Source organism: Vicia villosa, unplaced genomic scaffold (assembly GCF_029867415.1).
Source record: "Vicia villosa cultivar HV-30 ecotype Madison, WI unplaced genomic scaffold, Vvil1.0 ctg.001188F_1_1, whole genome shotgun sequence".
Taxonomy (NCBI): domain Eukaryota; kingdom Viridiplantae; phylum Streptophyta; class Magnoliopsida; order Fabales; family Fabaceae; genus Vicia; species Vicia villosa.
Window position 1 is genome coordinate 160,941 of NW_026705526.1, and position 12,834 is coordinate 173,774.

Here is a 12,834-nt window from a genome sequence, read left to right on the forward strand (position 1 = left end):
TATAAATCGAATATTTATCGAATGAAGAGAGAATTTTTTTATTAGACTTTTGCATATAAATAGTTTTCAATGTACACTTGACTACAATTACATCCTACAAAATAATTTGACCACAGTTATTTGAAATATTAATACAACATGTTATTAAGTACTTTTATTGCAAAATTTATGAAAAATATTCATTATAATTATAAATATTTTTTTAAGAAATTAATGTATGTATTAATATTAATCTTATAATTTATTAAAATATTACTTTACATATATCTCTTCAAATTTTTGAAAATATTACTACTAATACTATTTAAAACAACATTAATTAAAAAAACTATAATCAAATGAATACACTCAATTTAAATAATTGTACTGGTCCAACTAATTTGATACCAGTTTCAATTTACTACTACTCATTCCATTAAATTTATATAATTGATATTAATATCAATTTAAATGGTTATGTTAAAATTATTTAATTATATATAAAATTATATAATTAATATCATTTTCAATATTATAAATAAATTTTATTTTCAATGAATAATGAAAATTAATTTCAATTTTAAGTCAATTACTCAGATAAAAAAACATTACTTACTTCATAATGATTATGATACATATTAAACCATAAAGCATCATGATAATCCATCAAAAAGGTACGTTAGTTCGTAAACTTTGAATTCATAGAGTTGTTTTTCCTAAAAACCAGAGAGCAATAAAGTCAAAAAAATATATAAACAAATATTGACTATGATATTTCTTCGAATTATAAAACTCTTTCTAACCTATGTAATATTGCATAGAATAAGGGCAATTAATACACTATTTCATTTCATATAAATTTTCATATTAATTGTAATACCCCGGTTTGCCGACGCTAGTAATTATCATTTAATTGGATAATTGGAAATTAGAATGCACGTCTGGTCCTATTCCGTATCAATGTAAGAATTTGCTTATAAGAAGAGCTAGTGGATTTAGTTAGAAAGGAACCATGTGGCATATTGGTAAATATGGCTTAGTTAAAGGGCAAATTGGTCCAAAGAAAAAGTATATCATTATAAGGGTTTGTTTGGCTGAAAGGATCAGAATTGGAAAAGGAAATGAGAAGCTTAGAAGCATGGGAGAGAAGAGGAAGATTCATGTTCATCACCTTCATCCTCCATTTTCGCAACTATGGTACAGCCTTCACTAATCAGGTAATAACTCTCCGCTCGTAACTCCGATTGAGCTGATTCCGGTCCCATTGGATAGCTAACGAATTTCTCTTCGATTTGCACCTATGGTTCGCATTTATAGCTTCTGATTCGAAGGAGAAAACTGACCTTGAAGTTGTGTCAGTGATGCTGAAAGTGTGAAAAGAGGGATTACGGGTTTGTTCTTGTTGGAGATGAAGATTTGATCAAGAAGGAAGTTTAGTGGAAGCAAGAACACAATCTCAACCTCCATTTTAGCAAGGTGAGTCCTTTAGATAGAACTTGGGTAGGATTTGGGGAAGAATGCATGTCAAGGGTTTAGATGGAGATGAACATATTGCATGCTTAAAGAAATGATAAATGTGACAAATTGATAATTGGTAATTTTCTGTGATGCATGCTTGATTTAATGCTTAGATTGTATTTTATGTATGTATTGTGTCCATTAGATCACTACTACATGTTAGAATTCGTTGGAATTATGTTAGTGATGCATGGAATCAATTATGGGGCAATTGGGACTGTTATAGAACCCTTAAAATGCAGAAAATTGATTCTGCTTCAGGGTAATCGGTTACTGGCATTTGGGTAACCGATTACTCTGTGTAAATTTGCGTTTCTGGGCATTTTTCATGCCAGTAACCGGTTACTGGCTTCTGAGTAACCGGTTACCCTGGACGCAGAAGGAAAAATCAGCAAACTTTAGAAAGTCGTAACTTTCGGCTCGGGTATCGGAATTACGCAAACCTTATATCGTTGGAAAGCTAGCGACGTGTACTTTCTAATAAAATTGGTCCCCAAACCAGAATGTGTGATTTAATAATATTGGAACCCTACTTAGTGCGCCTCGTCGGGCAAGATTTTATGTTACTAACTCCCCCGAGAGCAGTTCCGTTCCGAATAGAGAACCGAACGCCTCCTTAGTCGTGTGAGACTTGTTTAAATTATATTTGAACATGTTAATGCTGTCAATGATCATGGATGTGTTGATTCTCAATATGCGGATCATTAATTAATGCATTATATTGATATGCTTTATGATGATCATATTATGTTTATTCGTCCGTTCGATTGACATTCGGAGATGGTTGCTTGTTTGTGGCATGATGCTTTGTGTGATAATGATCATTAATTCCCATTGTTTCGGTTAAACATTCGGGATTGATTGTATTGTGTGATTGACGCTTGTTATGCGTGTGGTATGCTAGAATCGAAGTGGGCCACTACTAGGTGGTAAGGCACTATTGTATATGGACTAGTTTCCAAATACCATTGCGATGTGCTCGTGAGAGTCTATGAGGCGTGTCTCACTTGCGGTTAACACATTGGCGTTCTTGGTATGATTAACACACCTGAACTACCGTTGCAGTGTGCTTGTGAGGGTCTGGAGGCATTTTACTCACTTGCTGTATACACACTCGCGTGCTCGGTATGATGGCGTTATGCGGCTAAGTAAGCCTACGCATAACAGGTAAACCATCTCTAGTGATGCCATGTAGGCTACATCATTAGGTTCCTACCCGGATGGGCTCATGCGTCGAGACGGCATGTTGCACTTGCTGTTAACACCACGTGCGTACAGATGGTTAATGGGACGGTGTCGCCTCTTAGGCAAGGTCATCTCGCAGCCAAGTAGGCTTGTGCGAACCCATTTAATCACTCTTGCAGGGTGCTTGTGCAAGTCTCTTGACAAATAGGCATGGGTGAACCCACCGAGGGTGTGCGTGCAGCCTTGGTAGTTTGGTTGTTACCACTTCTGGATTCCCCGTACATGGGTATGGGTCTGCATACGTGTTTGTTGTACTATTTGTGTACTTGTGATACGATGACTCCTATGGTGGACAATTCATGTATTTGCTCCGTACTTGTACCGGATGAGAGGATAAACCCCGGATCAATGGTGGATTCGGTTTGTGATGCATGTACCCTGTAGAGCCGAGTGGACCCATAGGATAGGAGGACTCACTGAGATTTAGTAATCTCACCCCAATCAACTTATATTTTTTTCAGGTGCAGTTAGTAGCGTTTGGTCAGTAACAGGTTTGGACTGAAGACTTGGAAGTGGTGTTGGCTCGAAGACCTCGTTGGTTTTGACATTCCGCTGTGCAAGATCTATTGAAGACTCATGTATTATGCTTCTTAATAGAATTTCATGTTGTATTTTATATGGATCTTTCTATAACTATAGCTTTTGTATGTACTCAATATCAATTTTAACGTTTCATGCATAATATACTAGTCAGTTATGTATGGGGTGTTACAGTTGGTATCAGAGCAGGTCGATTCTCGGCCGAGCCATGAGACATCACTAGCAATTCCTTTTCCTCCTCTCAAGTGTGCGTTGCTAGCCTGATTTTACTGATATCTCATTCAGTTGTTGAACTTGATCAACTCATCGACTGAGTGTGAGACAGTAGGATTACGGCAGAGCCGCCACGAGGACTCGTAAACCTGTAAGTGTTGTGAACCCAAGTAGTTGAAGTGGGACGAGTAATGGATTTTTTGGATGTTGTAAGTGGATAATATTGGAGTCGTCAAGCTTAAGGAGAGCGTTTGACGCGAAGTAGTGATACCCGAACTGTCAAGATGTGGATGGAGACAACTAGAACCCCCAGGATTTTGACTGAACGAAGTGAAGATTTCTCTAAGTCTTGGTAATAGCAAGGGAAATCCAAATAGGAATGAGTAGGAGCCTTGTAAGTGGGATTCTCCGAAGGTGTTGAGCTGAGAATTAGTAGGATTCAGTACTGATGATGCTGCTGGTGTTGAGTGCGACTGATGAGCTGATAGGACAGAATAACCTTTGGTAGTGCGGACACAGAAGTCAGACCATTCTGATTGCGTTGGTACTAACAGTAATTGGATGGGTGAAGTATTAGATTCTTAATCATCTTGGTGCACCTAAGCGAGAGTAGTTTCCTAGTAAGGGTTGGTGGAATGTACGAGTGTGGTAGCTTACGATTGGGCGAGGCTTGAATACCCGGTCGATAGAAGAGGTTATGTATTTCTGTTCTTATCATTTTATATTTAAGCTCTAGAACTACGCTAGATGAAATATGAAATGATGTAGAAGCGTGAAATGCAGTAACCTGAGTTCTTGTTAGTTGTTGTTCGTCTGACCCCGAGTGAAGCCATAGAACTACGCTTGGTGTTGGGCGTTCGGGCGAGTAAGAACTAAGATCTATCTGGAACGTCAGTAGGATGATCGCAGTTGAGTCGAATGTTAGGAACCATAGTATTCCTATCTGGACTGAATTATCCCTGGAATCTCATGCATGCGTGGGACGAGTGGGTACCCGCACTGCATGGTGACCCGGAGTTGAACTTCAAATCTTCGTGCTTAGCGTTTTGGATTTCCGAGTAAGTAAACCTTGGTGTGTAGCACTCTCAGGTTTTAGCATCCTGAGGAGTGTGATTCGAAGGACTTGAGGAACGATGAGCCTATTGGAAGCCTGTTCAGACACTTGTCGGTTGTGATAATAGGATACTTGTGTGGGTCATTATACGCCACTGAGGTAGTTTACCTGGATACATGGCCTCGGAGTTAGACCACCATGTTGGTACTACCAGACGGGTATGATGCCACAATATCGCTATCGTGCACAAATGCGTGAGTCATCCTTATTCCGACATGTGTGGGACAAAGGTGATCTGAAGCTCAAGGTGGAATTCTGATTTGGCACTCGTGAGACACAGATCCAGACTCTCATAAGGTATGTGGGATAAGGATCCATACATCGCACTCGATAGTAGAGGAATAACTAGACAGGCGATGATGTGATGGATCAAGACCCAATATTATACTTATGGAGACTCTGAGTGATCGTGATCGCGTGAGTTAGTATCCGATTGTACCTTGGGGATGTCCTCGTTTTGTGAAGTGTTAAGTTGGAAATCTTGCATGAGTGTCTAGAGTGGGACTCATGTGCGGTCATGATATCCTGGTCAGCATGGTGAGTGGCTATCATGTACCATTGGCGACCGGTGATGGAATATGCAAGTTGTATCTTGGATCGGCTCGATGTGTGATGTGTCCGGTAAGATATTGCTAGGTACTCTGAAAGGAGAAGTGTTAATCTTGGTAAGGCATGGACAATTTGGTTTGAGAACTGCTAAGGAGTTTATAAGAGAGATGTTCGAAGTGCAAAGTGCAAAGTGCAATTTCTTGCATTGTGGCTACACTCAGACCGTTGGAAGCACTGCAATGAAGGATGCAGCCGCTGAGGAAGTCAGTTCAGTGTCTGATTCAGAGGTGACGTTAGATGATTGTGTGAATGGAGTGTGGCTATGGGAGGATCGTTATATCAGTAGGTCACACGAGTTATCAGAGGTGATACTACGCTAAGAGAATGAAGGTGTATGGTTGGGTAGAAGTTGTGTAAAACTGCTAGAGTTATCATGAACTGCAGTATGTCGTGAAGGATTCGATATACCGGTTGAGCAACAAAGATTTGTTGGAATGACAGACATAACGGTTATACACTATGAGAATCAGTAACGAAGGACGATTTCTAAGTCAATGAGCATTTGGTTCTCAATGTCCTGAGGATGAAACGTGTACCTAAGTTGTGGTAGATGAACTATATGGAATGGCAGAGTAAGTAGAAGCTTGATTCTGGAAAGTACGCAACTTCAAAGAGTAGTAGCCGATGATGGATATATATATAAAGTTCTGGCACGTGTTGTAATTGGACGACTGTAGATAAGGAATTATTGTGTATTAATGGGAACTAAGTGAATTATGGATATAATATGACTCAGAGGATTTCAAGGTGTGTGACTTGTTGGAATCAGAGTAGCGCAACGGATCAGGGAAGAATCAGATAAGTCTGAGGTAGGAATGGACGGACTATTCGCATGATCTTATATTGGGATGAAAATATCTTCCTAAGGGAAATTGTCAAAGCAGCGTTTCGTTCGTTCTAGTCTCTTAAGGATCACCATAATCTTGAGAGGTATTGTTGACGACCGACTTAGAGGAGGCTTCATGATTGATGTGCAATCGGATGTTTTCTTGGTCGACGGTCGAGCTTGTGAATATCGTGATCGTTGAAATGATGAAGTCAAGTGAAGCATTTTGCTTGACAAAGATTTATCATGGATATGTCTGGTGCACTTATGAGCGTGCGTGAAGAATTTGGGCGAAGATTGTAGGACCGCTGTTAGAGTTCACCTTTTGTCAGTGGAACTGCAAGGGAAATTGTCGGATATTAAGGATGTAGTTGTGGGATTCTACTCCCTTGTGGTTTGCAGTGGCAGTGATGTGGTCTAAGACTGAATGAAGGATCGGTTTGGAAGTGAATCCGGGATATCGTCATTGAAGGAAAGTTGTAATAAGATTTCTTGGAATGGCAGTGTTTTTGGGAACCTATGGCAAAAGTGGAGATTCTGGGGCTTATATTAGTAAGGATGAGCTTAGCAGATACGTGGTATGATGAATATCCCAACTAGGCATGGATTGCCATCAGTTCCAAGGCTACAGACTCAGTATGATGTGTAGAGGTTGGAGACCTCAGAAGAGATGTGTCATGAAAGATCTGGGGTTTTCAATCGGGGATGGTAGAGCACAAGTCTATTAGTAGTAGGTTATGTTTCCTTAGACGGAACAAGTTTCAATCAGAGTTGTAAGGTTTATCCAAAGGAGAAGATGTGAAGGTGTTTGTTGGCATGGTGATCGGAAGGAATTCGAGGGCGAATTCTATTTAAGGGGGGGAGAATGTAATACCCCGGTTTGCCGACGCTAGTAATTATCATTTAATTGGATAATTGGAAATTAGAATGCACGTCTGGTCCTATTCCGTATCAATGTAAGAATTTGCTTATAAGAAGAGCTAGTGGATTTAGTTAGAAAGGAACCATGTGGCATATTGGTAAATATGGCTTAGTTAAAGGGCAAATTGGTCCAAAGAAAAAGTATATCATTATAAGGGTTTGTTTGGCTGAAAGGATCAGAATTGGAAAAGGAAATGAGAAGCTTAGAAGCATGGGAGAGAAGAGGAAGATTCATGTTCATCACCTTCATCCTCCATTTTCGCAACTATGGTACAGCCTTCACTAATCAGGTAATAACTCTCCGCTCGTAACTCCGATTGAGCTAATTCCGGTCCCATTGGATAGCTAACGAATTTCTCTTCGATTTGCACCTATGGTTCGCATTTATAGCTTCTGATTCGAAGGAGAAAACTGACCTTGAAGTTGTGTCAGTGATGCTGAAAGTGTGAAAAGAGGGATTACGGGTTTGTTCTTGTTGGAGATGAAGATTTGATCAAGAAGGAAGTTTAGTGGAAGCAAGAACACAATCTCAACCTCCATTTTAGCAAGGTGAGTCCTTTAGATAGAACTTGGGTAGGATTTGGGGAAGAATGCATGTCAAGGGTTTAGATGGAGATGAACATATTGCATGCTTAAAGGAATGATAAATGTGACAAATTGATAATTGGTAATTTTCTGTGATGCATGCTTGATTTAATGCTTAGATTGTATTTTATGTATGTATTGTGTCCATTAGATCACTACTACATGTTAGAATTCGTTGGAATTATGTTAGTGATGCATGGAATCAATTATGGGGCAATTGGGACTGTTATAGAACCCTTAAAATGCAGAAAATTGATTCTGCTTCAGGGTAATCGGTTACTGGCATTTGGGTAACCGATTACTCTGTGTAAATTTGCGTTTCTGGGCATTTTTCATGCCAGTAACCGGTTACTGGCTTCTGAGTAACCGGTTACCCTGGACGCAGAAGGAAAAATCAGCAAACTTTAGAAAGTCGTAACTTTCGGCTCGGGTATCGGAATTACGCAAACCTTATATCGTTGGAAAGCTAGCGACGTGTACTTTCTAATAAAATTGGTCCCCAAACCAGAATGTGTGATTTAATAATATTGGAACCCTACTTAGTGCGCCTCGTCGGGCAAGATTTTATGTTACTAACTCCCCCGAGAGCAGTTCCGTTCCGAATAGAGAACCGAACGCCTCCTTAGTCGTGTGAGACTTGTTTAAATTATATTTGAACATGTTAATGCTGTCAATGATCATGGATGTGTTGATTCTCAATATGCGGATCATTAATTAATGCATTATATTGATATGCTTTATGATGATCATATTATGTTTATTCGTCCGTTCGATTGACATTCGGAGATGGTTGCTTGTTTGTGGCATGATGCTTTGTGTGATAATGATCATTAATTCCCATTGTTTCGGTTAAACATTCGGGATTGATTGTATTGTGTGATTGACGCTTGTTATGCGTGTGGTATGCTAGAATCGAAGTGGGCCACTACTAGGTGGTAAGGCACTATTGTATATGGACTAGTTTCCAAATACCATTGCGATGTGCTCGTGAGAGTCTATGAGGCGTGTCTCACTTGCGGTTAACACATTGGCGTTCTTGGTATGATTAACACACCTGAACTACCGTTGCAGTGTGCTTGTGAGGGTCTGGAGGCATTTTACTCACTTGCTGTATACACACTCGCGTGCTCGGTATGATGGCGTTATGCGGCTAAGTAAGCCTACGCATAACAGGTAAACCATCTCTAGTGATGCCATGTAGGCTACATCATTAGGTTCCTACCCGGATGGGCTCATGCGTCGAGACGGCATGTTGCACTTGCTGTTAACACCACGTGCGTACAGATGGTTAATGGGACGGTGTCGCCTCTTAGGCAAGGTCATCTCGCAGCCAAGTAGGCTTGTGCGAACCCATTTAATCACTCTTGCAGGGTGCTTGTGCAAGTCTCTTGACAAATAGGCATGGGTGAACCCACCGAGGGTGTGCGTGCAGCCTTGGTAGTTTGGTTGTTACCACTTCTGGATTCCCCGTACATGGGTATGGGTCTGCATACGTGTTTGTTGTACTATTTGTGTACTTGTGATACGATGACTCCTATGGTGGACAATTCATGTATTTGCTCCGTACTTGTACCGGATGAGAGGATAAACCCCGGATCAATGGTGGATTCGGTTTGTGATGCATGTACCCTGTAGAGCCGAGTGGACCCATAGGATAGGAGGACTCACTGAGATTTAGTAATCTCACCCCAATCAACTTATATTTTTTTCAGGTGCAGTTAGTAGCGTTTGGTCAGTAACAGGTTTGGACTGAAGACTTGGAAGTGGTGTTGGCTCGAAGACCTCGTTGGTTTTGACATTCCGCTGTGCAAGATCTATTGAAGACTCATGTATTATGCTTCTTAATAGAATTTCATGTTGTATTTTATATGGATCTTTCTATAACTATAGCTTTTGTATGTACTCAATATCAATTTTAACGTTTCATGCATAATATACTAGTCAGTTATGTATGGGGTGTTACATTAATTATTTTTCTGTTGAAAAGTAATCTTTTATATTTTCTCTCTCCTACCCAATTAATGGATGAACATAAATAAATATAAATACGGTAATTTATATATAAAAAAATGGTGTATTAATTGTCTCTTATCCTATGCAAGGTTGCATAGGTTAGAAAAACCCTTTTTATATATGCATAAAGTTTAGTGTGCATGAAAAGTAAATTTCATATGTATAACATAATATATAACAATTTGTGTCTATGGACTATATTTATTTGTGATATTTTTTTAAAAAATATATAATTTTTTAACTATAATTATAAACACCATTAAAATGTAATAAATTATATTAAAATATATGTTTATCAACAAAATTTGTATTTTTTAAAATAGAATGTTAATAATTATTCTAAAAATATTTGATTAGTTCACAAATTTGTTACAATAAAATTTGATATGGTAAAATTTGGACAATTTCTTTTCTTTTACTATACTTAATAACGATCAATCAATTAAATTGATATATTTCATTATCATTTAATTTTTTTATTTTCAAATATCATAAGAATCATTTATTAATAATTGTGAGTGTAAATAATTTTAAAGGCTAATGTAGTTTAATGTAGTTTGACGATAATATATAACTTTTTCTTTTTGTTTTAGTGAATGACATAATATAATTTTATTACGTAAAACATATATTTAATTATTATTATTATAATTAAATACATCCCTCCTCTTATTATTAGTATTATTATTATAAACACTTCATATAATATTAGAATGTCGAATTCTAAGTTAATATTTTTTTGACTAATTTTTAAATTTATTAAAAATTTGAACATTATAATTAATCATGTCATTAAATCTATAAAATATTAAGTCAATCAAAACTACCAATTAATATTAAATGAATCAATTTTATTTAATTAATAATATTTTCAAAATTATACCTGGATTTTTCTTAATTAATTTTCTCTCTTCTTTTATAATTTTTTTAATCTTTAAATTTAATTAATTATAATAAATGTACTATTAATGTATTTCATTTTTAGGTAATTTTAGATTTGTAGTAAATTGAAATAACTTTTGATATTAAAGAATTTTATTTCAAAACACAACCGTTACAAAAGAATTTTATGTGACAATTTTATATTTTAAAAACTAAAGAAGTATTTTTCACTTTTAAATATAGAAGTTTTAATTAATTTTTTTTGTTAAAAAATTATTGAAGAACTTGAATAATATAAGATAGGAATTTAAAAGATGGATTGAAGTATTTATCTCCTCGGCTCTTTGATTTATATAGCTTTATAATTAAATTTATTTATCTTCTACCATTTATAAAAAAAATTATTTTTCTATTTTAATTTCACATTTATACTTATTTTCTACTTTAATTATTAATTTGATGTTATAAATAAATGATATTTTTGTATTTGATATTTTTATCTAAATTTATTTTAAACCGTTAAATAATATTATAAAAGATCAAAATAATTAATTTATATTTTAAATTACAAAAACAACTTATATCAAAATTATTTATATCAATATATTTATAAACTATAAGTGAAATTTCTAAACAATTAATCTATATTTGTTTTACTTAGAAAATAGTTAACCCGTGCCTCGCACGGGTCTAACTACTAGTTTTATATATAATTAAATAATTTTAACATAACCATTTAAATTGATATTAATATCAATTATATAAATTTAATGGAATGAGTAGTAGTAAATTGAAACTGGTTTCAAATTAGTTGGACCAGTACAATTATTTAAATTGAGTGTATTCATTTGATTATAGTTTTTTTAATTAATGTTGTTTTAAATAGTATTAGTAGTAATATTTTCAAAATTTTGAAGAGATATATGTAAAGTAATATTTTAATAAATTATAAGATTAATAGTAATACATACATTAATTTCTTAAAAAAATATTTATAATTATAATGAATATTTTTCATAAATTTTGCAATAAAAGTACTTAAAAACATGTATGTATTAATATTTCAAATAACTGTGGTCAAATTATTTTGTAGGATGTAATTGTAGTCAAGTGTACATTGAAAACAATTTATATGCAAAAAGTCAAATAAAAAAAATTCTCTCTTCATTAGAATAATATTCGATTTATAATAAAAAACTTTTTAATTTCCTATATTTAAAAAATAGAAATAGAAAAGGTCTACCAAAAAAAGAAAAATATAAAACCTAAGGATAAAATTGACCGTCCCTTTTCTTGATCATACCCTATATTGTTTTTTATTTTTATTTTAATTGTCAATTAAATAAATAAAAAATGTTGTCAGAAAAAAGAGAAGGGTTTTGAAACGTTTTGATTGTTGCATATCCATTGCATATTGCTTGATATTTATAGTGAAGGGTTTTGATCATTATAGTGGAGGGTTTTTATTATTTGCATTGGTAAGTGTTTGTCGTCTTTACATTTTCCACTACAATTTCATTTATGCATGTCACGTTGGTAATTACGCTGGTAATTGAAAAGTTGCCCTATTTTCAAGGGATTTCAATAACATGTTAATTAAATAGTTAGTTAAATATAAAAATAAATATAAATATAAATATAGTAATATTTCTATTAATAGTATTTTTAAAAATACTAAGGACTCTAATATTGTGACAAACTAGACGGCTACCCGCGCGATGCGCTGATTAATTTTATTAAATTGTTATGGATACATATAAAATATATTTGTATTGATATTTTATATTGAATTTGTTTTTTTAATCATGTACAATACAAACAATTTAAAAAGTGAGTAAAAATCTAGAATATAATATAAAATAATATAAACATATTTAATACTATGAAATTATTATGGTAATATATTTTTTTATTAATTAAATTGATTGACACCATATCATCATTTTAATGAGTGCTTGTCATTTTTTCAATTGGATTTAAATTAATAATAAATTCAATCACATATTATCAACAAAATATATAATATTAATTAATTACAAATCAATCTAAATTAACAGGAAAAAAAAAAGAAGAAAATTACAACTATGGGCATAATACTAATGTCTGTAAATATGCACTTCAACTATTTATCTATTGAATTTGAATCCATATTTATAAATGTTTACCACAACAATTTTTTAACTACTATTTTATTTATTTTCTAACTATTTATTTTTAAACTTTAATTAATAATTTGATTTAAAAACATTTTTATCAAAGATAATTCTTTAAATGAATGCCAACAAAATTAAAATATTTTAAAATACTTGTTCATTCGTTAACATCATATTATTATGTATCATCATCATTATAATGTGTATTAATTATAATTTCAATGACTATTAAAATG

General features: G+C 34.4%; 1 long non-coding RNA gene across 2 annotated transcripts; it reads left to right on the forward strand.

The window, feature by feature from the left end:
• Nucleotides 1-866: 866 nt before the first annotated feature.
• Nucleotides 867-9,378, forward strand: LOC131633901 (uncharacterized). 2 transcript variants are annotated; one of them, XR_009293436.1, is made up of 5 exons: nucleotides 867-1,196; nucleotides 1,297-1,455; nucleotides 3,204-7,255; nucleotides 7,356-7,514; nucleotides 9,263-9,378. It is a non-coding gene; the product is annotated as an uncharacterized LOC131633901 (long non-coding RNA). The 2 variants fall into 2 exon arrangements; XR_009293435.1 differs by having other exon boundaries at nucleotides 867-1,455.
• The last annotated feature ends 3,456 nt before the right edge of the window (nucleotides 9,379-12,834 follow it).